Consider the following 25,689-nt stretch of genomic DNA (forward strand, 5'->3'; position numbering starts at 1 on the left):
TTAGAGGTGGAATTCGGGGTAGGATTATTGGTGTCACAAGGGGAAGAGACATTGAAAGGTCAGTTTACTCATTTTCTTATTTGAGTGCAAAATCTGTTACTCATCCTGGGCATGTGAGAATGTATTGTGCATTTAAGACCTACCGGCCTCTTCTGGACAGCTTAGAGGAGAGAAAGGAAACCCGATGACTCATTAGAAAAATAGGGGTTTTATAAATAATGTTAATTGCAGCATTTCACATGCAGACAAATCCAATGGAGACCAAATTTCTCTCTAGGAATAATATAAATTAACCTGTGTTGCCCGTAGGAGCACTGGCTCAGTATTTGCTCATTGAAGAAAAAGTATAGAATGCAAAGAGAAAGCAAGAAAAAAGGCATCCATATCTCATTACCATGCATCTACGTTAATCTTAATATTTGGTGTATATCCCATATTATTACATTGACATACGTCTGTGAAAATACAAAAATAACGGATACTGGCTTTGAACCTACTTTTCTCACCTAACAGTATGTTAAGAATAATAAGCAAAACTTATTGAGTGCTGTGTCGGGTGATGAATTTAAGAGGTTGGTATGTTTGGTTCACCCAACCCCTTTGGCAGCCCTAAAGCGTAGGTGTTACCTGTCTCCTGCTTACAGATGGGGAAATTGAGGCGCCAGTCAGATGCCTGTTGTGCAGAGTAAGTGTTGGAGCTGGGATTCCGGTCCCACTGGTCTGGCTTTAGTTCGCACTCCTGACTGGAATAACGTGTAGTCAGGGACCACGTGCTCCTGTCTCTAACACATCTTTGACAATTTCTTAGGGAAAAACATAATTTGGAGGTAAGGTTGCTGGCTGAGCATTGCATATTTGAAGGACGTCTTATGCGTCGCCAAGCAAAGCTGCAGAAAAATCTTCCCTCAAGCAGATAAAAGAAGCCCCGTTTCTTTCCGTCTTGACAGAGACACGGGGCCAAAGGCAGCACACTGTTATTTTGATTTTCATGTCTTTCATTCTGAGGTGGAATATTTTCATATTTTTATTCGTACTTTTCACTCTTTAAATGAATTGCCTGTTTATTTACCCTGTGGTGTTTGTCCTTTATTGGTTTTCAAGGATTCCTTACGTATTTCACATGATGTCTAAATTGCAGTAAAAAATTGTTCCTTGCGGGTCATTTGAAATTTAAAGTGTTTTACAGAAGGTTTTTATCACGATGTATACCCTACCTGTGGAGCAGTGTGAGAATAGACCTGTGCAGTTCATCAAGTAAGTGTGAGATGAGCTGCCCCCACCACCCCGTCAAGCAGCAGAATCTTCCCAGCTTCCTGGAAGCCCCCCGTAGGAGCTGGTTGACTCTTCTTCCAACCTTCTAGAAGCTACTGTTGTGATAGCCAGTTTCAAAGGTGCCCCCCACCGATTCCTTCTTCCAGGGATTCCCGTCCTCCCTCACCCCCTGCCACACTGTTCCCACAGTTGTCCCATGTGACCAATACAACATGGCAGAAATCATGGGGTATTGATTCTCAGATTAGGTTAAAAAAGAGTGCGGCTTCCGTCTTGGGCTCTCCCATTCTCTCATGGATAAATGATTGTGGCAGGAGCCAGTTGTCACATCTTGAGGACACTCCAGCAGCCCCGTGTAGATGCCTGGGTAGCAAGGGAATGAGGGCCTCAATTTAGGAGCTCGTGGGTGATGGAGGCCTGCCAACAACCAGACAGCACATCCTCTTGCCTTCAGGGCACCGCAGCCCAGCGGACAGCTTTACTGCAGCCTCATGACACTCTGGGCCAGGACCACCCAGCCAAGATGCTTCTGGATTCCTGAGCCTCAGACACTGTGAGAAAACAAATCTTTGCAGTGGTAAGTTGTGGCGTACTGTAGTAATTTGTTGCACAGCAATACATAACAAATGTGCCTATTCTGATTTTTTTTAATAATAATAATAATAATAATAATAATAATAATAATGATTTCCTTGCTTATAATGAAAGTTTTACCCATCTATGTGTGTGTCTGAACACTACAGTTGAGTGTTGTGCATGATTTTTTAATTTTTATGCATGGGATCATCTGTATTTTTGAATTGGGGTTTTTAATATCATGCAAGTTCATCCATGTAGTTTCATTATTTTATCATTATTATTTTATCTGCAGTCTAGAAATCCACTATAGAAATCCTGCACTTAGGTGTCCTTTCTCCTATTGATGGTCACTGCCATTGTCTTCCAGTGTCGTGGGCTGTCATTAACAGGGTCACTGTGAGTCTTCTGGGCACCTTTCCCACAATGGTTTTCCCACATTAAAGTTTTTTAAAAATCTTGTTATCAAAAGGCATCATTTAGTCTTTGGAGAGTTTTGAAAAAGACAAGTCACAAAGCAGGAAAAGATACAGGCACAGCATATGACAGGAAAGAGCTAGTATCTACCATATATAAAGAACTACAACAAATAAATAATAAATAAATAAACCTATGCACATTGCATAGGTTTTCCCAGGTCCGCCTAATAGTGTAGTAGCTTGGCTCAAGGGGATGTCCATCTTCACCTTTCCTTTCACTTTCCAGATGACGCCAGATTATACCAGTGTACACTTCCACCTTTAGGCTATGAGCGCTCCCATCGTTTCATGACTTTGTCAACATTTGGTATTGTCAGACTTTCAGATTTTTGCATCACGTAGTGATGCCTCATTGGGCTTAAGTTTACATTTCCTTGGAGACGAAGAGGTTAAGAACTCTTTATTTATTGGCCTCTTGAATTTTATCTTTAGTGCCATGCTCGTTCAACTATTTTGTCCCTTTTATTATTTTCAAAGTTTTATTTATTTGAGAAAGAGAGCATAGAGAGAGAGAGAATGTGCGTGAGCATGAGTGATGGGAAGGGTCAGAGTGAGACGAAGAAGTAGGCTCCCTGCTCAGCCAGGGCTCGATCCCAGGACCCTGAGATCATAGCCTCAGATGAAGGCAGATGCTTAACCCACTGAGCGACCCAGGCGCCCCTATTTTGTCCATTTTATAAATTGTCTTTTTCTTATTTATTTGTTGCAGTTCTTTATATATGGTAGATAGTAGTTCTTTCCTGTCATATGCTGTGCATATATCTTTTCCTGCTCTGTGACTTATTTTTTTCAAAACTCTCCAAAGACTAAATGATGTTTTTTGATAACAAGATTTTTAAAAAACTTTAATGTAGTAGGATTTTCTGCAGTCCATTTTATTTGTCTTTTGTTGCTATTAAAGTTTCTGATTAAAAGTCTTCCTGCTTTGAGATTACACAAATACTCACCTACATATGGTGATTTTATTTTTATTGTTTCATTTTAAAAATATTTAGACCATTGGGTCACTAGGAATTTTCTTTTACTCTTTGAGGAGTGTGCAGTGTGTTTTTATATCCTCAGTGTCATGATTACAGGTTAACGAGGTTACAGACTAATTTGGCCTCTTCTACCCATCTGAAGTATATATTGTAAACTATATAATATTGGCTTTATTTCTGAACTTTGTTTTGTTCACTGTTGATGCTGTTGATTTGGGTGCCTTCTGCTTTTTACAGTGACTACAGCTCTGTGCTCCATCTCTGTAAGACCTGTCCCTCCTCCTTAATGGTATTCTGCAGCATTCCTCACATTTTTTATTTTGCATTTTTATTTTCAAGATGAGCCTTAGGACCCTTTTGTCAGTTTCCTCAAAATAGGAACATAAGAATTATTATCCGGCTTGCATTATAGATGTATCTGTGGAAAAAGGACTTGTTTGGGATTTTCGATCTTCCCACTGACGAATGTGTCCTGGTTTACCATGTACTTCCAAAATCTTTTATGTCCCTCGGTAAAGTCTTGCAGGTTTTCTTTCAGTAGAGTCCGGCAAATTCTTCGGTGCTGTTCTAAGTCCTTTATATCTTCTGGGGCTGGCGTGACTTACCACTTTTCTCCTCAGTGTTTTCTAACGTCTGGCTTTCCAGCCACTTCTCCCTCGGAGATCAAGGGCCTCTGAGAGCTGACTGAGGGGCTGAGCACCATCCCACCTCTGCCCTCACCTGAGTAGGTTTTATTTATATAATGTCTTCTGTGTAAAACACTATAGTTTTCCTGACCTGTTATTACTGAAATTTGAAAATCTGTTTTTGCATATATATTATTTTTAACTCATGAACTTTATTGTTATCTTTTATTGATTTTGTGGATTTATTTTTTATTTATTTTTTTTAGTGATTCATCTTGGATCTTCCAGGTACTCATTCATTCAAAACATTTATTGAGGGACGCCTGGGTGGCTCATTTGGTTAAGCATCTGCCTCCGACTTGGGTCATGATCCCGGGGTCCTGGGATCGAGTCCAGCATCGGTCTCCCTGCGTGGCAGGGAGTCTGCTTCTCCCTCTGCTCCCTGCTCCCCCTGCTTGTGCTTTCTCTTGCCCTCTCTCTCTCAGTGTCAAATAAATAAAAATCTTAAAAAAATATGTTTATTGAGGGGTGCCTGGGTGGCTCAGTCACGTGAGCGTCTGACTCTAGATCTCAGCTCAGGTCTCAATATCAGGGTTCAAGCCCCACGCTGGGCTCCACACTGGGCGTGGAGCCTACTTAAAAAAAAAAAAATGTACTAGCCACTTTTCTAGGGGCTTGGAATATTTCCATGAACAAAACAGATGACTATTTTATGGTAAGTTCAGAAGTTATAAGGACGGTGGAAGAAAGAAAATGAAGGGAAGGTGGGTGTAGCACTAGAGGTGTGAACGGGGCGGGGGGCAGTTGCATGTGAAGTAGGGTGGTCTGCATAGGTCTCATTGACAAGGGGACGTCTGAGCAAAGACTTGGAGGTGAGGAAGTTGGCTGTGCAGGTGTCTGCTGGAAGTGTGTGCTAGGCAGAGGGAACAGCCTATGCCAAGGCATAGGGCAGGAGTTGTCCGAGGAGTTTGAGGACCAGGGAGGAGCAGAGCCAGTGATGGAGAGGTGTGTGGTCCAGGGGATGGAAGGCTGTCCACGGGGGTTTCACTTTAAAGAGGCTGGCTTGGGGTGTCTGGGTGGCTCAGTAGTTAAGCCAGTGTCTGCCTTTGGCTCCTGCTCCCTGTTCGGTGGGAAGCCTGCTTCTCCCTCTCCCACTCCCCCTGCTTGTGCTCCCTTTCTCGCTGTCTCTCTCTCTCTGTCAGATAAATAGATAAAATATTAAAAAAAAAATGACGACTCTGGCTTTCACACTGAGTGAAAAGAGGAGGCTTCTAGAGTATTGTAGGAGCCAGATGGATTTACATTTTATTTTATTTATTTTTTTTAGATTTTATTTTTTATTTATTTTTTTAAAGATTTTATTTATTTATTTGACAGACAGAGATCACAAGTAGGCAAAGAGGCAGGCAGGGAGAGAGGAGGAAGCAGGCTCCCCGCAGAGCAGAGAGCCCGATGTGGGGCTCGATCCCAGGACCCCGGCATCATGACCTGAGCCGAAGGCAGAGGCTTTAACCCACTGAGCCACCCAGGCACCACCAGATTTACATTTTGAAAAGAACATTGTGTTTGTTGCCTGAGAATGGGGGCACAGGTAGCGGACCAGCAGCTGGCTAGGAGGCGGCCTTTGCAAGCTCCTCCCCTAGGAGCTTCCTGTGAATTAAGCGCCTGGAGGGCCTTTATGGAATGGATGTTTTGGGTTATTTTTCTTTCTTTCTTTCTTTTTTTTTTTTTAAAGACATTATTTATGAGAGAGAAAGAGAGCACAAGCAGGGGAGCAGCAGGCAGAGGGAGAAGCAGGCTCTCCGTTGATCAGGGAGCCGGATGTGGGGCGCGATCCCAGGACCCTGAGATCACCACCGGAGCCGAAGGCAGCTGTCCCACCGACTGAGCCTGCCAGGCACCCCAGTGATTTGGGTTTTTTGAATACATGTGGAGCATTTTCGTATGCTTTAAAAACACCCACACATTTCAGAAATACCCATTTTTCTTAGGAAGAGTATGGAACAGAAGAGTGAGGGCGGTCAGAGGGATGGCCCCTGGGACGGGCCAGTGTGCCCAAGCCCCGTCCTACGTGGACAGGAGAAGGGAGCTTGACGGGTGTCGGAGGTCAGGAGGCAGAAGGCATGGCCCGTGTGTGCTGAGATGAGAACCCAGGCGTGTGGTTAGTGGGGTGCGTTCCCTCCCGCCAACACCTGCGGGGGTGCGGCAAGGACTGTGACGGCGAAGTTCAGCTCGCTACCAGCTGATCCCTGGATTCCGGCTTGAAATTAGTGTCTGTTTTCTGCGGTCTCGCTTCTCACGAAGCTGAGTTCTGATCACAGGGGATCAGACCTGCTCAGTAATTTGCTGCTCAGTAGTCGGAGTAATGAAGTTTGCTCTTAAGCGAGGATTTCATATTTCAGACCCGGTTTTATTGGCGTGATAAAGGTTGGTTTCTGTTCAATTTAGCTCGGTCAGGTTCGGTTCTGTTAATTTAAGAACTCTGGGGCGCATGGGTGGCTCAGTGGGTTAAGCCTCTGCCTTTGGCTCAGGTCATGATCTCAGAGTCCTGGAATCAAGCCCCGCATCTGGCTCTCTGCTCAGCGGGGAGCCTGCTCCACCTACCCCCCCCCCCCCCCCCCCGCCTACTTGTGATCTCTCTGTCAAATAAATAAATAAAATCTTAAAAAAAAAAAAGAGGATTTAAACTTCTGGAGAAGGGAAGAGGGCAGAGTTCTTTAAAGAATATGCCATTTTTATAATGCCTTCCAAATTTATCAAGAAACATGAATAATTCAGGGGTTTAACCCTAGAGTAAGTAGAAACTGTTTTTTGGTGTCTTAAGGGGTTTCAGTCACTCTGGGAAGAGCCCATCCCCCACCCCAGTCTGCCCGGCCTCTACCTTTGCCCCTATTCTCATGCAGCAACCAGAATGTTCTTTTTAAAAAAGAACACAAAACCCATTTTAAATCACACCCTTGGAAAAAGTCCCCACCAAGAACAGTGCTTAGGAAGAGTTGGGCTGGAGTTTCTCCTCTCTCTCCCGCGATCCTGTGGCTGTGGGCACACCGCTCCTCCTTCCGGAGCGTGCCCGGCGCGAGGTTCCACGGGAGTATCTGAATGTATGGGTTCGCCCACTGGCCTTAGGTTGAAGGAGAAACAGAAGAGAGTGTCATGGAAGGCTTAAGGCCTCTTTTTTTCTTTTTTGGTAGCACAAAGTGCTTTTTGTTACTAATGCATGTGCCATCAGACCGCTTCACCCACAATGCACAGCAGTTGAGTAATATGGCTCTGCCTGGTGCAGAATACCTCATTTTGTATAGAAATGCAGAACCGCTTCATGTAGATAGGAGAGAAAGAGCCTTTGCTTTATTCACATATGAATAAAACGTCTTTGTTCATGGAAGAGAAAAGTGCCTCTCATTGTTCAGAAGCTCTGTGCATTTTAAGTGAAGCCGAGGGCCCCGATATAGGATATCTTTCAGAGGAAAAAAATAGCTTTCCTTGATGTAAGTTCGGGCCCTAATGCCTACTATAATGGCATAAATGCTTTGCCGTTTGGTTATTACGTAAAAGACCTTACATTTGCCTCGGCTGTCCCCTAGCAGTGAATTGGTTTAGCAAAGTTTTGTAATTTTAACTTGAATTTTTTTTATTGTTTATTTATATTCTCTGTCCCACCTAGGATTTGAAGCAGCAGAATGTGAAGGGCGATAAGGAATCATGATCAGGGAAACTGTAAATGTGTCATGGTGAGGTCAAGACTCGTGGAAGTCTGTGGGCGTAGATGTTCCCGTGGATGTATCTCCAGAAAAGTCAGTGGACTTGGTCTTGTTGATTCTCAGTTGTTTTTTTTTTTTAAAGCACTGTATTTATTTATTTGAGAGAGAGGGAAAGTGGGGGGAGGGCCAGAGGGAGCGGGAAGCAGACTCCACACTGAGCGTAGAGCAGGATGCGGGGCCGGGTCCCAGGGTCCCGAGAGCATGACCTGACCCGAAATCAAGAGTCCCGTGCTTCACCGTCGGACCGCCCAGGTGCCTCCATGATCAGATTTGACGTTGAGCTTCCCAGCAGCCAAAGTGAAAAGAGGGAAGCAATCAGTTCACCCTTTCTCTGGCCTTGCAGAGGGCTGTGTAAAGCAGGTCCGGCTCTCAGCGGGAGGGTGGCGTTGAGGCTTTCTCAAAGGACAGCCTGCCCTCAGAGGAGCAGAGTGAGTGAGGGATGGAGGGGTGGCAGGTGCTGAAACACCAGAGTTTGTGCCTTGACATCCCTCTCTGGGGAGGCAGCTGGTCTGCAGAGCCTCCTGCGGGACTGCGAGTAGGAATGGGGCTGGCAGGAATGTCCTGGCGTCCGCTCACCACAGCTCTCCAGCTCCACGTGCGTCCTGACTCCTGGCCTTCTCGGAAGTGCTCACTGGTCCTTAGCAAAGTGAGAAAAACAAGGACCCATGCGGGGAAAAAAAGTGAGTTTCTATCAAATCTGAACTTAACTTGATTCTACTTATAATTTTAGTACTTAAAGGTTCTTATTAAAATGAACAGCAATAGTTAAAAAAAAGGGATGAAGAATCCCTTCCTAAGGACCTGAAAAGTTGGAAACACTTTGTTGTATGGAAACAATAATAATAATAGTAAATTATTAATAATGTTTGTAACATCTTATTTTATAAAACATATATATGAAAGTCTTTAATAAAATATTTTATTATATACACACATATAGTTCATAATAATATATTAAAATATACTTTTTTTATTAATTCTTACTATTACGAGTACTGTTATAAGTAATTATTGCCGTTAAAATCCCAAAGTTTGCAAACTCCTGTTCTCTTGGGCTGTGAGCATCCCTCCCAGCTGCTTTGTCTCCGGGCTCAGGATGAAACAGCTCCGTTCCCCCACTTTGGCCCCCACACCGGGTCCTGTGCATCTTTTCTCCCCCGCCCCCCACCACTCAATTCACCTTGGCTGCTGAGAAGCCACACCTTTATCTTTACCATCCCCCCGAGATTTTCTCCTAAGCTCCCCTTCCCTGGCCCTGGCCCTGTGGTGTGGTCCCTTAGTGTTGCAGACGGATAAGCTCATGGGGGTCCCCAAGGGAAGGGGGAGTTTGTTGCTTGGAGTAATGCTGGACCTGAAGGGAGCCAGGCTCCCAGGGGGACAGTCTTCATGCTGGGGTTCTGCCTAGTGTCGGCAGGACACAGACTCCCTGTTCTGGGAGTTCCACAGGGAAAAGCGATGGTACAGGGGTGGTCAGACCCGGGTCCTGTGCGGAGATCGGGGATGGGCCCTGACAGGTCCACCCCAGGGAGACAAGTGCCACCTGTTACTTCGAAGGACTTGGCCCCACCCTGCTTCTCTCCATTAATGGGGATTTTTGACAACTCTCCAGGAAACCTCACAGCCAGTGCTGGGCCCTGGGGGCCCTGGGTGATGTTGCCTTTGTGTAATGAGGGGCACTGACATTAGCTACTTAATGGTTTAAGAGCTAGAGCCGTATATTTAAGGCGATTAAAAAAAAACCCTTTGAGTAAAATGTGTTTAATAGTGTTTAATAGCTTTGTTTTTTTAAACAACTCTACATTTACTTAATAGTAATCTAGTTCTTGCCTTCTCTGAGGTCCCCTGACTCTTAGACTCAGAAGCCTTCTAGGGACTTAGGTTCCAAAATATCTTCTTGTCCCATAAAAGCCCGATGCCCTCCCTATTCCCATGTCAGCAAAGCTGCTCCTCGTTCTGATGGGAGCTGCTTTGCTTTGCTTTCCCTGCAGATTAAATTTGGGAAGATCTTCTCTCTGCTTCGGAGGGAAGCCAGACTGTGGTCCTGGGCTGGTCACCTTCTCCCTGACCTCTACCCCACCCCCCTCCTCTCTTCTTTCTTCCCTCTCCTACCCTCTCACTCCCTCTCACTCCCCCTCCCTCCTGCTCCCCCCACAGAATCACAGTGTAATCGTCACTCTTCCTCCCCACTTCTGTCTGGCTGTCACCTCCCTCACTCTCTCTCCCCACCACCCCCACTCCGAACAAGGTGTCGTTCTGCAGAGAACACAGAGGATACCCATTATCTAGGGGAAGGAGCACCAGCAGCGTTTTTCCTGCTTCTCACATCTTTAAAAAGGTTATGTCTCTTCTCCTTATAGAGCAATTTGAAAATAATCCTGCTTAGAAAAATTACATAGCACTGGGCCTTATGACAAGTGCAACTGCCCCTTCCTTTCCGGTGGGTCCCTAGGAGCGTGTAGTGAGGAAGACGTGGGGCTGCAGAGAGGGCTCCTGTTGCGCGTCTGTCATTCCCTGTGGGGCGTGTCTGTGACTCTTCCCGCCTGACCTCCCGCTGGCGGTCCAGTCACCGCAGAATTCAGGGGTGTGCCGTGGGAGGGGGTTTGAAGAAGTTGTTTGATTGAGACAGAACTAGGTCAAGGTTTTGAACATTAAGCGTGTAGGGTGTTAATTACTTAGTCATGGAGAGGAAATTTGTTTTCTGCGAGATCATCTGTGACTGCAGAATAAAGTCCCATAACGTGCTGTCCTGGCGCTGATGATCTCTTCTACCTCCTGTGCGAGCCTAGGTCTACCCAGACCCTCCACTGTTGAGCACACTGGGTGTGTCACCTTCTGGGCCTGGACACACAGGATACCTCGTCCCCTGGGGCCTTGGCTCCTGCTTTCCTTTCACCTGGGAATTTGCTTCCCCCTCCTCTCAGCCTTTCCAAATGGCCCTCATTGTCCAAGGCTTAGTGCCCATCTTCCTTCCCTTCTGAAGTCTTTCCTACCGGCCCCGAGATCTTCCCTCCGACTCTGCCGTCGACTTGACGTCACGTGCCTTTGGTCTTTGGGGTTTGTTCCTCTCTGTCTTGCTCTGCACCGTGACCTTCTGTTGATTTCTGCTTCCCACGCAACCCAGGGCATGACGAATCTTTCCCACGTGGAGTTTTTCCGTTGAATCCTAAAAGTGACTAAGAGCAGAAATCACAAATGAATAAGGGTCCCAAGTGGGTGATCGTCATACTTGGATGATTACGGGATAGACACAAAGTTTGGAGCACTGAGAGATACGGTGGTGTAGCCATCATCCTGGAGGGAGTCTCAATTTACTGAATGTCGCCATATAGAAAAGACCATGAGAAACAGCCCAGACCGGGAGAGTATTTCCCATGCGTTGTTCTCCCTTTCGTGCTGCTCATAGGCAGCTTTGCCGAGCCTCCTTACAGTGGGTAGAGATGACGGGCTAAGGGTACCAGCTCGTGAGAGGCTTAAGGGCAAAAGTCACATTGCCCAGGGTTTGGGATAAAATAAGGGGAAAATAACTTTTCCGGGATACAGTGAGGTGTGACACTCTCCACTTTCCAGAACAGTGGCTCAGCTTCTTTGAATATTGGGACCTAAAGAAGGATAGTTCCCTTGGAAAACTTTTCCCACTGTCATTTCAGCCCACGAGACACCTTGCAAAGCTCAGGAGCGTTGGAAATACACAATGAAGTGTTCAGGGGTAAAGGGGGGGGGTCGAATCTGCCTGTGTACTCACAGCGGCTGAGGGGAGAGAGGGCGGGAGAGAGACCGGCGGGGCGGGGGACAAAGCCGGTGAAGCAACATTTAGGAACTGGCGGAGGACGCCGGAGAGCTCTGTGGGACTGGGGGTTCCTTGTAAAATTCTGGCAACACCTCTGTAAGTCAGACATTTGTTTCAAAAAATTATTTTAAAAAAAGCAAAAGCAAATTCTTTTAACTTTTTCCAGTTATAAAGAATGAGACAATTGCAAAATGGTTGCGTGTGTGTGTGTGTGTGTGTGTTTTAATCTCTGGTAGCACATTGTATTAAGAATGGTTTTTCCACCATCACCAAGCAGTCAACTCGGTCCTCACACCGTCGGCTGGGGGCCAGCATCGGGTACCTGGTTCCGCCGGTTCAGGGCCCCGTCCCCCAAGACCGCCCCCTCGCTCCTGCTTCTGACACCTGCTGCCTGTCCGGGTTGTTCCCAGCTGGACACCCGAGGTTCCCTCCTTGGGCGGGATTCATCTACCAGAGCTCAGAGAAATGGTGTATTTATGAGCTCCCCGGTTTATTATGAAAGGACGGAACTCAGGAACAGCCGGACGGGGGATGGGGTGTGGGGCTTCCACGCCCTCCAAGTGTGCTGTCCTCCTGGAATCTCCGAAGCATAAGCTTTGTAGTGCTCTAAAGGGGGGTCCTCATGAAGGAACGACAGAAGACGCTCCTGTCACTCAAGACCGTCCAGAGGTTGTCGGAGCTCTCTGCAGGAACAAAGGCCACATCCATCTCTTGGACCACAGGGTTTAGGGTCCGTTCTCCCAGAGATACTGCATTTAGGGCAAGAGTTGGTGGGTCCTCTTTTGACCCTGTCATAGGTCCGACTTCCACTCCCTGGGTGTGACCCCCTAAAATGTCCCTGTCCTCATCTCCAGAACCTGCGAGTATTACTGTATGTGGCCCAAGGAATTTTGCAGCTGTGATTAAATTCAGTTCATTATTTTTAATTAGGTCAAATCTTGAGATGGGATGATTATCCTGGATTACCTGGTTGGGTCTGATGGAATCACAGGGTCCTTAGAAAACGCTGACAAGACGGAGGAGGAGGTAACGTGAAGATGGAAAGCAGAGCCCGGGTGATGTGACTTAGGGGCCCGGAGTCAAGGGATGCGGTGGCCTCTAGAAGCTAGGAAAGGCGGGGAAACACCTTGTCGCCCAGGGCCCCTGGAAGAAACCAGCCCTGCTCAAGCCTTGATGTGGGCCCTGGGAGATGCATTTAGACTTCTGACCCTCAGGTCTGCAAGGGACTGCCTTTATGTTGTTGAAGCTGCGAAGTTTTGGGTCCTGTTTTACAGGTGACACACACACTGGGTGGGGTCTTCTCTCCCCGGGATCATAATTAAGCCTTAGGGAGGCCAGACTCTGAGCTCTGGATCCTCATCAGCATTTTAAAGCCTTGTCACCTGGCCCAGATAAACTATGTTCACACTCCGCTGGCTCCCCGGGCCTTAATTTAGTCCCCAGCTTTGATCACCTGTGTGACAGATGGACCCGGAATGAGTTCCAGAGCCAACAGGCAGAGCGCCTGACATCACACACACAGATGTCACGGATGATTGTTTGACTTGGGAGGGCCTGGTTTTAGGGAGCAGGCTGTGGCCCCTGAGGGTGGGAGGGGGAGTGAAAGGGGAGAGAGTGAAAGCTGACTCAAATGACCCCCCCTTTTTTTTTAATAAGGGACTCCTTCTGTTGAGTTTAATTTAGTTTGATCATGAATATTATTACTCAAACACGTATAAACATAGAAGTTAAGTGTTTACTTATGCTTGTAGCTTTGGGGCAACTGTAACATCCAAAGTTATTTCAAGTTCAATGCAAATAAAACTGCCCACCCGGTAGAATGCAAATTAACAGCGCCGGGGTAATGTCACGGCGAATGTTGCTTCGCTGAATCGAAATTGATGTTCTCCACACGGCTTCTCGCCCATTTATGAAGTTGTAGCCTGTTAGTCTTTGTTTCAGCTGAACTCTGTTTAATTCTCTAAGAGGACATCGTTATGTGGAAAGAAGCCTGTCCATCGCAGTAATTGATTGATTTGTCCCCCGTTTTCAGACCCAAGTGCAGATGTTCATGGATTCTCGTTAGTGTAAAAATCAAAACAGACGCAGGTGAACCGTAGCATTTACTAGCGTGCGCTCAGCGGGTAAAGGCAGGGTCGTGGCTGTCTGCGGGGACGGGGGAGGTGGTGTTGTAAAGGGGTGTGTGGGAGCCCTCTGGAATCCTGGCAGTGTCTGTTTCATGACCTGGGTATTGTTTCTTGTTCTGGTTTTTGTTTTTGTTTTGTTTTTTTCCTATGCTGCTTTCTTTGGGGCATGAAACGTAAGTGTACGGACTGTTGGATTATTATAAATGAACAGTAGTGTGCCTCCATCAGAGCCAAGAAATAGAACATTGCTAGCACCCTGGAAAGCATGTTCTCCTTCTAGTTAATCCTCCTCTTTCCCCTAAAAGTAACTACGATCCTATCCGTGGCAGCACTTACTTATTTATAGTGGAACTACTAAAGTAGGCAACCCTAAATACTGTGTTACTTTACCTGTTTTTTTTTTAATTAATTTATTTATTTGACAGACAGAGATCACAAGTAGGCAGAGAGAGAGAGAGGAAGCAGGCTCCCTGCGGAGCAGAGAGCCCGATGCGGGGCTCGATCCCAGGACCCCAGGATCATGACCTGAGCTGAAGGCAGAGGCTTTAACCCATTGAGCCACCCAGGCGCCCCACTTTACCTGTTTTTGAACTTAATGAAGACCAAGTCATGTTGTGTATTTTCTTTTGTGTGTAACTTCTTTTCACCCGATATTTATTTTTTAAGAGCCATCCGTGTTGTTCTGGGTCGATGCACTCCCTTCGTTTTTAATTGTCCTACAGAATACCGTCATATGCCACGTGAACCTACAATTGTTAGGACGCAGTAATTAAGCCAGAGCGCGTGTTTGGAATCAAAGAATTGCAGTTTGGGGTAGGGAGGTTTGGGTAGCAACCCAAAGAGCGTCCCACCTTGGAGCAAAGGTCAGGGGTGTATGTTGTTTACAAACAATTTTTGATTTGCCCTGGCAGCAAAATAGTTTTGACCATGGAAAGTTGACTGCTAGGGCTATGGCTAAGCAGAGTCTCTCACGGAAGGAAGTGGCCGGTGCTCTGGCCAAGTCCTTGGAATATTTGCTGTTTTCCCAGGTCAGGAGTTCATGGTTCCCCCAGTAACGACGTGCACAAGGCCCATCCCCTTAATACATCCCAGCCACATCTTAAAACCTCTTGGCATAAGCAACCCCATTTGATTTCATCTGGCGCAAACTCTCCCATAGTTCGTTCATCCCTTCTCTTCTTGGTGGATTTCTGGGTGGTTTTCAGTGTTTGACTGTCACAACGTATGCTGCTGTGAACATTCTCAGACATGTCTTCTGGAGGCTATACCTAAGGGGTACAATTGCTGGGTCAGACCGTGTACCTTACTAGATGATGCCCACTGTTCTCCAGGATGGTTTCCCGTGGTGGTTTTCATTCTGCTTTGTATCTCCCCGGCTTTGAATGACGTTGAACACCTGTGCGTGTGTGTCTTAGCCATTTGGCTTTCCTTTTTTGTGAAGGGTCTGCTCAAATATTTTGCACATTTTTCTATTGGATTTTCTTCTTCTTTTTTTTAATCCAAAGGATATGTTCATTCTGGATCTAAGCTTTTGTCGGTTGTGTATCAATGGTGTTATTACTGCAGACATCTTCAAACTCTTAATCGTGTCTGTTGATGAATGGAGCTTCTTGGTTTTAATATAGCCGAGTTTTTTATTTTTCTTCCCCCTCAGTGGTTAGTGCTTTTCTGTATTCTGTTTGAGACATCTTTCTCTATTCTAGATTATGAAGCTATGTATGTGGTCTTCTAAGGCTTAATAGTTTGTTTTCACACTTAGTAATGCACGTTAGGAGCTACAGAGAGTCTGAAATTTTACACTGCTTGCATGCTAACGAGTTAGCCAGCTCGGGTTCATGAATGCTGGCAGAAGACACAAGCCCCATACCCATCACCTCGAGTGGGTCAGAGACAGATGACTTTATTTCTTTCAGTGATGGCAGGAGTGACAGTTTCAGTATTTTCTGGGGCCGGTGCCCCAAGTCCTGAGTCCCACAGGGCAGACGTAGGGCCAGCAGACTCCTGTATGTGTACTACATCGGTTATAGGGGAGGAACCTGAGCCTAGGGAACCTGAATGTTTTATAATGGGCAGTAAGCCTGCCCGACCTTTGCTCCAGAGGCAGACATTGTCTTCATGATACTGGACAGTCAATAAACCCATCCGTTTCCCCAGAGAGAGACACTGTACCTTCTGGGACTGGTCATCATCTGAACACCCTTGAAAAGATAATCTTGAATAAGAGAGCAGAACCTCTGCTTGAAAGACTCCCAGAAACATGAGAGACCCAGGGGGAGATCTCTCACGACAGTGGAGCCCACCTGTTAACTAAATTGTGTGTCCTGAGGAGTAAGCGGCTTCATTTTCCACACTGGTACAGTTATCCCTGCACCAGGGGCTGGGAAAGTGGCCGGCGCTGTCTTCCCGGGGCCAGGTGCCAGGGGGTCGGGTGCTGGGGTTCCTGCCGCAGAGGTGGGAGGGCTGATGGGCAGCGCCAGACCCTCTGGAGGAGGGGCTGACGGGACTCTGTGGATGGTGGGAGACATCACCTCCTTCATCAGATCCTAAAGTGCATTATTGTCCACACAGAGCAAAAGCAGACATTTAAAATTGGCCTGTTCAGTATTCAGTATGAAGCTGCCTTTAGCATCTGAAAGTTGAGTTAGATGGACCATAGGCCCAGAGTTCTCTGCCTCTCCGGCTGGCCTCTTTGTGAGGTTTTAGTTTCTTGTTACTGATACTCGGTCTTTCCTTTCCAGTCTGAAAGTCAGCCTCGCTGGCAGAGTGTATGGTAGCCAACTGTCGAGGCTTGTGCCGTGGAAAGTGCTATTTTGTGAGCAAAACACAGATTGTGTTACAGAAGTGAACACTCTATAGGGCAAGGGGACTGTGTGTCATAATTCACGGTGCAGGTGGGACCCAGAAACCACGCCAGACATTCCCCGTGAGAGGGATTTCTGGTTCTGCGGGGGTTCAAGGCTGGAGGAACCAGCGTGGAGCTGGAATAATCCAGAGAGTGGTGACTAGAGGGAGCAGCTGCTTCCCAGGGGGCAGAGGAGTTGGGGACAGAGGGAAGAGGTGCTGGTACAGAGCTATGTGGTCAGAGGAGAGGTACCCGTGGGTCTTGCTCACCCGCAGGGGCAGTTGGAGCTGGGATGCCAGGTGCCCGCACTCTGGGTGCCAAGAGTGGGAGCCAGAGCTTCTGGGGCTGGAGGGGTGCTGCAGGACTCCGTCCCGTCTTCCGTCCTCCTCCTTCCCACTGTCGGAACATAATGGGAAGCCCCAGCGACACAGACTGCTGAGTCCCAGCCCCGGGGCCACGCAGTAGTTGTGGAGGGTGATGCTAGAGCTGAGAGACAGTAGGCAGACAGCCCTGTAGACTCTGAGCAGACGACTGTTCAGACGGGACATCCAACAGCAACGCGAAGACCGTAATGCTCGTCTCATTGCTAGATCCAGGGACCGTGGCCTGTGGGTCCTTTTGGGGTGATGGCCGGGTTCTCTGGTCTGTCAATATGAAGTCATGACTCCTGGCAGGGGCTGGGTCCACGCCGCGGCCAGTGGAGGCTAGGGTGGGAGCAGGGTTTGGGTCTGATTATTTTCAAAGGCAAGTGGAACTGTTTGAGATTTTTGTGAACTTTTGAGGTCAAAGCTAGGCGTCCTAACATGTGAGGTCTTGTTCGAGCCCCTCTGCTGATCACTTGGGTAGCCAGGGCCATCTGGGAAAGGTGGCAAGGTAAGGACAGATGCCGAGGGGAAGAAGGAGGTGATGGGTATGGGGCATGTCGGGCTGGACCTCCAGGGGGCAGCTGGGTGTGCGCATCTGGAGCTCAGGAGACTGATTTGGGGCTAGAGAGAAGACGTTGGGTGCTTGATGGGAAGTGAACCTTTGAGAGTGTCCGGAATTTCCCAGGAGAGTGAGAGGAGATGAGGGAAAAGCTGAAACCAGACCCCATAGGACCCCTAGCCCTTTCAAAGGGAGAGGAGCTTATAGAGGCAGGAGGGGCCATCCTAACAGAAAGCTCTTCTCGCACTTTTCATCTTGGCTGTTACTCCAATGGTCACAGAAAGCACCTGCCACAACCATGCTGTAAGTTGAAAGCTCAGACCCCAAAGTGTTGCTGTAGGGACAGTCTCCCTCAAACCACATCTGCCACAAGCACGATGCCTCCAGCACACCCCACAGCATGTCCCCTCCCTGCATGGCTGGCAGTGGGGGGTGGGGTGGGTACAGGTGTGTGTGTGGGGGGGCGGGGGTAGCGTTGCTCGTGCTCTGTGCTCCCACGAGTCTGACCACCCTAATTTGCCTCTAGAATTGAGTTTGAGCCACAGATTTTCCTCCCTTGCTTTGTCATTACGTTTTTGTTTTTTTGTTTTTTTGTTTTTTTAAAGAAAGCAAAATTTCTAGACTTTCTGAATCAATCTCCGTTTGGCCAAGAAGAGGCAGGATATTTGTGCCGGCTCCAGTCTGCTTGGGGATCACGGAATCAGGGTCTCTTCCTGAGTTGGGGTATCCAAGCAAACCAGCGTGGCCACAGGAAGATGGCTGGGAAAACTGTTTTGTTTTGGTTTTTTTATTATTTTTTTAATTTTATTTTTGTCTTTTTTTGTTTGTTTTGTTTTTTTAAAGCTTAACTCCCTTTTCCCATAAACCAGAGATGTTTCGCATTTTGAGAAGAGCTGATAAGACCCACGTATGAAGTTACATGGCGAGATACAGGGGTGATGTCTGTGCCATGAACACGCTTTCGTTTTGGTGAAGGATTCTTCATTGACACCTTTAAATCAGCTTCTGAAGTGAATTTACAATGTGTTTGGAATGACAGAAGCCCGGTTTTCAGGAGCACATCCCGGAGAGGAAGGGCGGTTGTCTGATGTTGAACAAGGCCGTGGAAGTTTCTCTGGGGAGGGAAAGGAAGTAATATTCATTTCTACCTCTTTTCTCTTATCAGCATCTCATTTGTTGTTGTTGTTGTTGTTACGGTGCCTTTGCAACCCCGTCAGTGGCGGCTTACTTGATTTTTTTAGCCTTTTAGCCTTGAGCTAAAAAATGACGTGGTGGGGGCGCTTGGGTGGCTCAGTGGGTTAAAGCCTCTGCCTTCGGCTCAGGTCATGATCCCGGAGTCCTGGGATCGAGCCCCACGTCGGGCTCTCTGCTCCGCGGAAAGCCTCCTTCCCCCTCTCTCTCTCTGTCTGCCTCTGCCTACTTGTGATCTCTGTCAAATAAATAAATAAAAATCTTAAAAAAAAAAATGACGTGGTGGAAACACATGTGTATTTTCAGGTGCCTGTCCTTGGGAGAGTGTGGAAGGGCAGGGCTGGGAGGGAGGGTTTGCGGAGAGGTGGGGGTGGGCGCCCAGGGGAGGAGGGGAGCTTCTGGGGCAGAGCCGGGAAGAGGGGGTCCTGAACGGCGTACCCCAGGCACCTGCCCGAGCCCGCTCTTCTGCGGGGCTGCCCTGTGATGGGGCGGATCCCGAGCCATTCCCAGCAGCACTGAGTTTTCTAACCTGAATTCTGGAGTTATGACTGAGCTGACATTCTGCATTCGGGGAGCTTTTAGGAAATCCCATAAATGTCCTGGCCTTCCTCTCTACACGCAGACCCAACCTTGGTTTAGGCATCTGGTGTGGCCTCAAGTCCTTGTAAGTTTATTTTGCTTTGTTTTGGCCATTACTCTTCTCATGTCTCATTGGCCTCAAGCCTCCAGAAACCACCGAATGTGAAGTCGGAGAGGATTCTCCTCCCTGATGCGCGGGAGCCCCGTGCTGCTGAAAGCATTAGGGACCCCCAGAGATACCGAACCTTCTCGCTGTGAAGGTCCTGGTTGGTGCTGAACGGTGTTAAATTTAACCCAACAGCAAAGGCCTGAGGGCGTGGCCAAGGCCATAGAAAGCGATTGTACTACATGGATGACTTCTCGGCCTGTTGGGGCGGTTTACTGTGGATCCTCTTAGGGTCCTGGGTAGGCGTGTGGGGTTGGGGCTGATGAGAGCTGGGGTGGATCACAGGAACCATTAGGGGGCCCTGTGGGGGCCTCTTTGGCCCTAGAAGTTTTTATTTGCAACGTGGTGCGTGAATCAGCCTTTCTCCCCAAAGCTTCAACACACAGAACTTGCTCACCCATTGACTGTTTTCTTAAAAACAAAAAACAAAAAACCAAAAAAAAAAAAAGAGAAAATCTAAGTTCTGTGTTCTTTGTTGTTTTGCTGTGAGCAATGTATCTTCCCGTTTCCAGAGAGAAATCACGTATGTTCATCATGCTTCCCACCTGTGACTTTCTGTTCAGCTGTTTTATTTTTAGAGGAGGAGTTTTTAAAAAAAAAAAAAAAATCCCATATAACTCGTGTACAGAGATCCAGATAAAATCGTAAGTTACCATTTTTGTTTTTTCCTTGTTTTTTTTTTTTTTTTTTTTTTTTTTTTTTTTTTTCTCTCTGGAGGATACTGAAGCAACAGGTTTGCTTTTCTTCAGTTGAGAGTCAGGATTTTCTTTTCTTATCATCTAGCTTCTGGGTGATGAGACGCTTTCTTTCGAAGGTCTTTGGACCAGGAGACCGTGGTTTTGAGGCATTATGGTTATTTCCTTGCTATCATTCAGGGCCCAGTTCTCCGGGACTTTTATTAGAGAAAAGTGTCACTCATAGAAATTCAAACGATATCCTTAACGTGCCCTTCAGTATGTTTTTGGGGAGCAGTCTGTGGTCAGGGGCCCTCTGTTTGGTATGCCCTCTTCGGGTGCTGGCGATCCCACGAGGAGTAGGACAGGCCCAGCGCTGCTTCCGGACCCCTCACAGGCCACCGCAGAGGGCTGACATGTCGCAGTCTTCAGTGCGGGGTGATGAGGGCTGTGGGAGCACTTCGCCACAGGAGGGGGGTCCCCCAGCCCCCAGCTGGGTCTCAGGGCCGCAGGCCTGCTGGGTCTGAGGACCAGCCAAGAGGGTTGTTGGCTTTGCACAGGATAGAAATAAAAGGAGTTGAGAGGAAGTGAGAGCAGAGTTTACCGAAGCCGTCGGGATAGTGCAGATCTAGACAGAGCATCTAGGAGGCTCAGGAAGACCAGAAGAGCGAGTCTCAGCTTTGCTTGGGGCCTGGGGTTTTTACTGAGGATTGGGGTGTCTGGTGCACGCGGCTTCTCAGACATTCAGGAACAAAGACGAGTGTTCGGCTGTCGCCCATGGGTCCCTCATGCCCTGGAGCCAGGGTCTCAGGGAGTGGGTGGTCTTGGAACACGTTCCTGATGAGTCTGCCTGGTCACTTCTCAGATAGTACCTGTTGTTGTGTTAGGAGATTCCAAAGCACCTCCTTGACCTTTGCAAGAAGGACCTGCCTTCTGTGTTCTGTAAAGTACGTACAAGGCAGAGGGGCATGTCCTAGCAACAGCAGCGCGGGAAAAGGAACAACAAAACCAGTTTTTTATGGGATCCCTTTGCTCTCCTTGTTCATCAGGAGGCAGGCTGAGCGCGCCATGACCCTTGAGCTGTGCCTCGAAGGGCAGCTGGGTGGGACGAGCCTTCCTTGCAGGCAGAAAAGAACAAGAAGCTTCTGTGTGACTCAGAGTTCAGGAGTGGAGAAGTGTGGGGGTGTGTACGGGTTTGGCAGTGAATGAGGCCGGAGAGAGCTAGATGTCAGCCAGATCGTGGTGGGCACGGCGCTCTGGGTGTGGGAGTATGGGCTTTCTGCTAAAGGCAACAGTCGGGGGGTGACACTTTCTGGTTGGTGTTTTGAATATCTCACAGGAGGAATCAGAGCCCGTTCTGGGGGGCTGCAGGCAGTTTGTGGGTGAGATGATGGTAGCCTGACTGAGGGTGTGTTCGTGGGGCTGGAGGGGCAGAAATGCACTCGAGAGTTGTTTGGGATGTAGTGGGGACAGGAACGGGCAGCTGGTTACGTGGTGGGGTTGGGGGAGGATACGCGAGGGACGACCGAGAGGGAAGACAGACCGGTGGCATCTCCACAGTTGCTCACTTTTACTTACATGAGACACAGGTGTGTGCGTGCACACACACACATACACACACATGTTTCTGGGCTTCTGGGAGTCTCTTAGGATTTCTGTAAGGTCTACAACAACTTCCAGGTTCCAGACTTTCTCGACTGGGTGCATGGTGCTTCCTCCATCAATGGAGAAAGGAATAGAGACCAAGAAGGAGATGTGACGAATGGAGTGATGAGTTCGTTCATTTTTTAATTGTGTGGTTGGGGTGTCCTTGGAGAACCCGGAGACAGAGTCTAGCAGGCAACTGGGGTGTGAAAATAATTGACGTTTAGGAGAGCGGTTTGGGCTGGAGAGGACAGATTCCCCATGTCAGCAGCATGTGTCGGCGGATGGATATATCCATGGGGATTGATTAAATCACTGGGGCAGATCATGCAGGGCCAGAGGGAGAGAGGGTCAAGATGGTGACCGTGCTGGAACACAATGAAGTCACAAAGGTCATGAAGGAGTGTCTGGGGAGTAAGGGGAGAATGCTGAGGCCACGGAGGCCAAGGGAAGGGATACTTGTCTTTTCCTTTTTAAGATTTTATTTATTTGAGAGGGAGAGAGAGGAGCAGAGGGAGAAAGAGAAGCAGACTCCACACTGAGTGCAGAGCCCGATATGGGGGCCTGATCCCACCACCCTGACATCGTGACCAGAGTTGAAATCAGGAGTCGGATGCTTAACCAACTGAGCCACCTGACGCCCCAAAAAGGGATACTTTCGAGCGGGGAATGGTCAGTAGCGTCAGAATGCTGAGAGAGGCCATGTGAGCTCAGAGCGTAGATTGATTTTATTTGGGGGGATTTAGAAGTTGAAAGGTCCCCGGGGAGCACAGTTTAATTGGAGGCAGACTATAAATTGTGTCAGTTAGGAATGAGCGTGGCTGCAAGTCACTGTGGCACGTCCAGGTCTGGATTTCTCTCATTCATCAAACGTGGAGCCCAGGGGCGGGGTGCTGGGGTGTTCAGCAGCTTGGGAAAGTCTCTGCAGTTTCCTTGGTCTCTGCTGGTTTCTGCCGCCGCAGATGTCATGGGTCACATTCCAGGTAGGAGGAAGGAAGAGAGAGCATCACCTTTCTGTCCAGTGACATATAATTGTGTATCACCTTTATGCCACAGTTTCCCAGAAACCCCCACCCCAGGGGCTTCTGCTCGTCTTGTTGGCTCTTATGGGTCACCCAGTCAGTTGTGGTCATGGGAGCAGAGGACGGGACTGGCACTGGTGGCCTAGTTAGCCTTTGGCTGGGCGTGTGGCCACCTTGAGCGACACCCAGCTACCACTAGCGAGGTGGGGGAGGCTGTCCCGAGTGGACAGCTGGCAGGGTGGCGCTGACCCTAGGGGGGTGAGACGTGAACGGGCAGTGGGGAGACGCGGCTGGTCTGTGTGGAGGCTCTTGAAGAAGCTGTTCCGAGAAGTGAGGGGAAGGGAACCAGAGGGGAACGTGGGGAGATTGTGCGAGGTTCCGTGTGAGGATGTGAAGGGCGTGAGTCCTGTCGATCTTGATTCTGCCAGAGGTCTTCACAGCCTGGCTGATGCCCAGTGAGCTCGGAGACGGGAGTGGGGGGTGGGGGGCAGCCCATGGCCATCTGGGAGGGTGTGTGCTCCGATTGTCCTCCCTGAGGCTCCTTCCCAGAGCCACTGGCCCTCAGGATTTGGCGTCTGTGGTGGGAGGAGGGGACAGTGGGACAGGGGAGTTTCTGGTGGCTTCTTTGACAATGCAGATGGCTGTTGCTGGTCCCTGACGGGTGCTCAGAGCTGACGCCCTCACTGGGGCCTCATTTGCTCCTGGGCCTCTCTGGTTGGTATTGGCTTGTCCCCCGCAATGAATGCTTTTTTTTTTTTTTTTTAATTGTTGGTGGCACTAATCCTCTTTTTGAAGATCCTCTTGGGGGAGGGTCCCTGTAATACCACAGGCCCCACTTTGGGCCCCAGGGTTTGCTGGCCCTTGATCTGCCCTGAGTTTGGGGCTGCCTTACTACTCAGGACAATGTATCTCTTTTGTTCTCTTTCTTCTTGTGTCAGTGTAGGTCACGGGACTCCACACCTCTGCTTCTCTCCGTAGGTTCTTCAAAATTCATAAACTAGTTGACCCAGTATTGCAACTTGGGGGCTCCGTGAAGACCAAGAAAAACCAACAGGGAAAAGCCACTTGACTTTATAAGGAGCAATTAATGTTTTCCCCGAAGATGAAGACTACGAAAAATGAATGTCAGAAAAGATCCTTCCCTCAGACTTTTCTCGGCAGCAGTAAATGCCAGAAAATACTGTAACTTTCTGTCTCCCAAGTATTGAGGAGGGAATAGACTGACATCCAAATGTTCTATGTAGCTTGGTACCTAGGGGGCAGTCCACTTTATCTGTTGAATGAATGCCTGAATGCAAAGGTCTCTACTTTGGAGTGGATGCAGAGAAACGTGTGTAGCTTGTTACTTTTATAAACAGAAACATGCCCATGCCTGTGTGTGTGTGTGTGTGTGTGTGTGTGTGTGTACACGCACGCACATGTGTGGGTGTCTAAACTTAGGAAAAAGGTGGGAAGAATTGTCCCAGACTGTTGAGTGAATGTATCAGGAAGTAGGGGGACCTTTGCTTCTTAATTCTTGTACATCAGATTTTAATAAGACTTGATCATGTTTTACATTTTGTATTTCTCATTTTTTCAATTTTATGAAATACCGTTTACATGAAAAACAGGAACTATCATTGGTCAAGGCTTGGTTATACAGTTTTAAAATTTAAAGCTTTGGGTTCCTGCTTATTCATTAAAACAACAACAACAACAGCAACAACAGCAACAACAACAACACAGATGTACCGTTTGTGCTAGAACTCTCTTTAGACTGGTATTTATTGGTGAGCCTTAGGAATAAAGGATTCTCAGCATCAACTTCCTCCCTCCTTTTGAAGGTGATGAAATTTTCCTCGGAGCACAGGATGGCTTGAGGAGGATGAAGTATGTTTTTCCAGTCAGGCTGTTTCATGTGGTTCAAAATGTATTCTTTGATTTGATTTTATAATTCCCTGCAAGGGCGTTTGACATTGTCCTTATGAGGTCTTTGCCTACTTAGGTCAGTGAAAAGGGACCGTAACAAAACAAATCAAAACAAAGAAAGGAAAAGAGTAACTTTCTCCCCTAGTCCCAGGGGAATCCTGGGTTCCCATGTGGGTCTGTCTGTGGTCTGGACCCCATGCACAGGGTCCCAGAAAGAGAGTGACCTAGGTGACCAATTACATTCCCCAAAGACTCTGCCTTAACCATGCAGGGTCTTCCACAACAAATATTCTTTTTTTTTTTTTTTTAAAGATTTTATTTATTTATTTGTCAGAGAGAGAGAGGGAGAGAGAGCGAGCACAGGCAGACAGAGAGGCAGGCAGAGGCAGAGGGAGAAGCAGGCTCCCCGACGAGCAAGGAGCCCGATGTGGGACTCGATCCCAGGACTCTGGGATCATGACCTGAGCCGAAGGCAGCTGCTTAACCCACTGAGCCACCCAGGCGTCTCCCACAACAAATATTCTAAAGGACCACATTTTGCTCTGAAAGAGATCAGTTGCCACGAATACAGGCTAGAATCAAACTTTTGAAAAGGTCAGACTCATGGAGTCCTACAACTGATGATCATTGGATTGGGCTTACATGTGGACATACTTTTAAAGAAACATAATGAAATTTATGGGGAAAAAATGTCAATCTCATCCAACAACCCTAATTGAAAATGGCCAAAGAAATACAAAACCGTCCTCAGTGCTAGAAACTAGAGAAGTCCTCTACCCCTATGTCACCAACTCGGAGGAAGTTCTGCCCAGTAGAGTGCAAACTGTCTCCTTGGCCAAATCATAGATACCGCTTCTAAGAAAAACTGCGGTATGCAGAAAGTAAGTAGAGGAGATTCTACTAGACTAAAAAGTTAGAGGCTGTCACTGAGGCTTAGTCCTCTTAGCTCCATGCCTAGGCTGAGTGGAGTCAGCCTCAGCAATAGCCTCTAATTTCTAGGTGTGTTGCTGAGAGGAGTCGGCCTCTGCATATACGGGGAACATTTACTCCAGTTGGAACCCCTTTCCCCCTGGTGGGTTCACAGTTCAGAATCAGCTCCTGTAGGAAGCCCAAAGTCATGCCTGGCCTGAGG

Source organism: Enhydra lutris, unplaced genomic scaffold, assembly GCF_002288905.1.
Source record: "Enhydra lutris kenyoni isolate GAN:26980312 unplaced genomic scaffold, ASM228890v2 scaffoldscaffold29, whole genome shotgun sequence".
Taxonomy (NCBI): domain Eukaryota; kingdom Metazoa; phylum Chordata; class Mammalia; order Carnivora; family Mustelidae; genus Enhydra; species Enhydra lutris.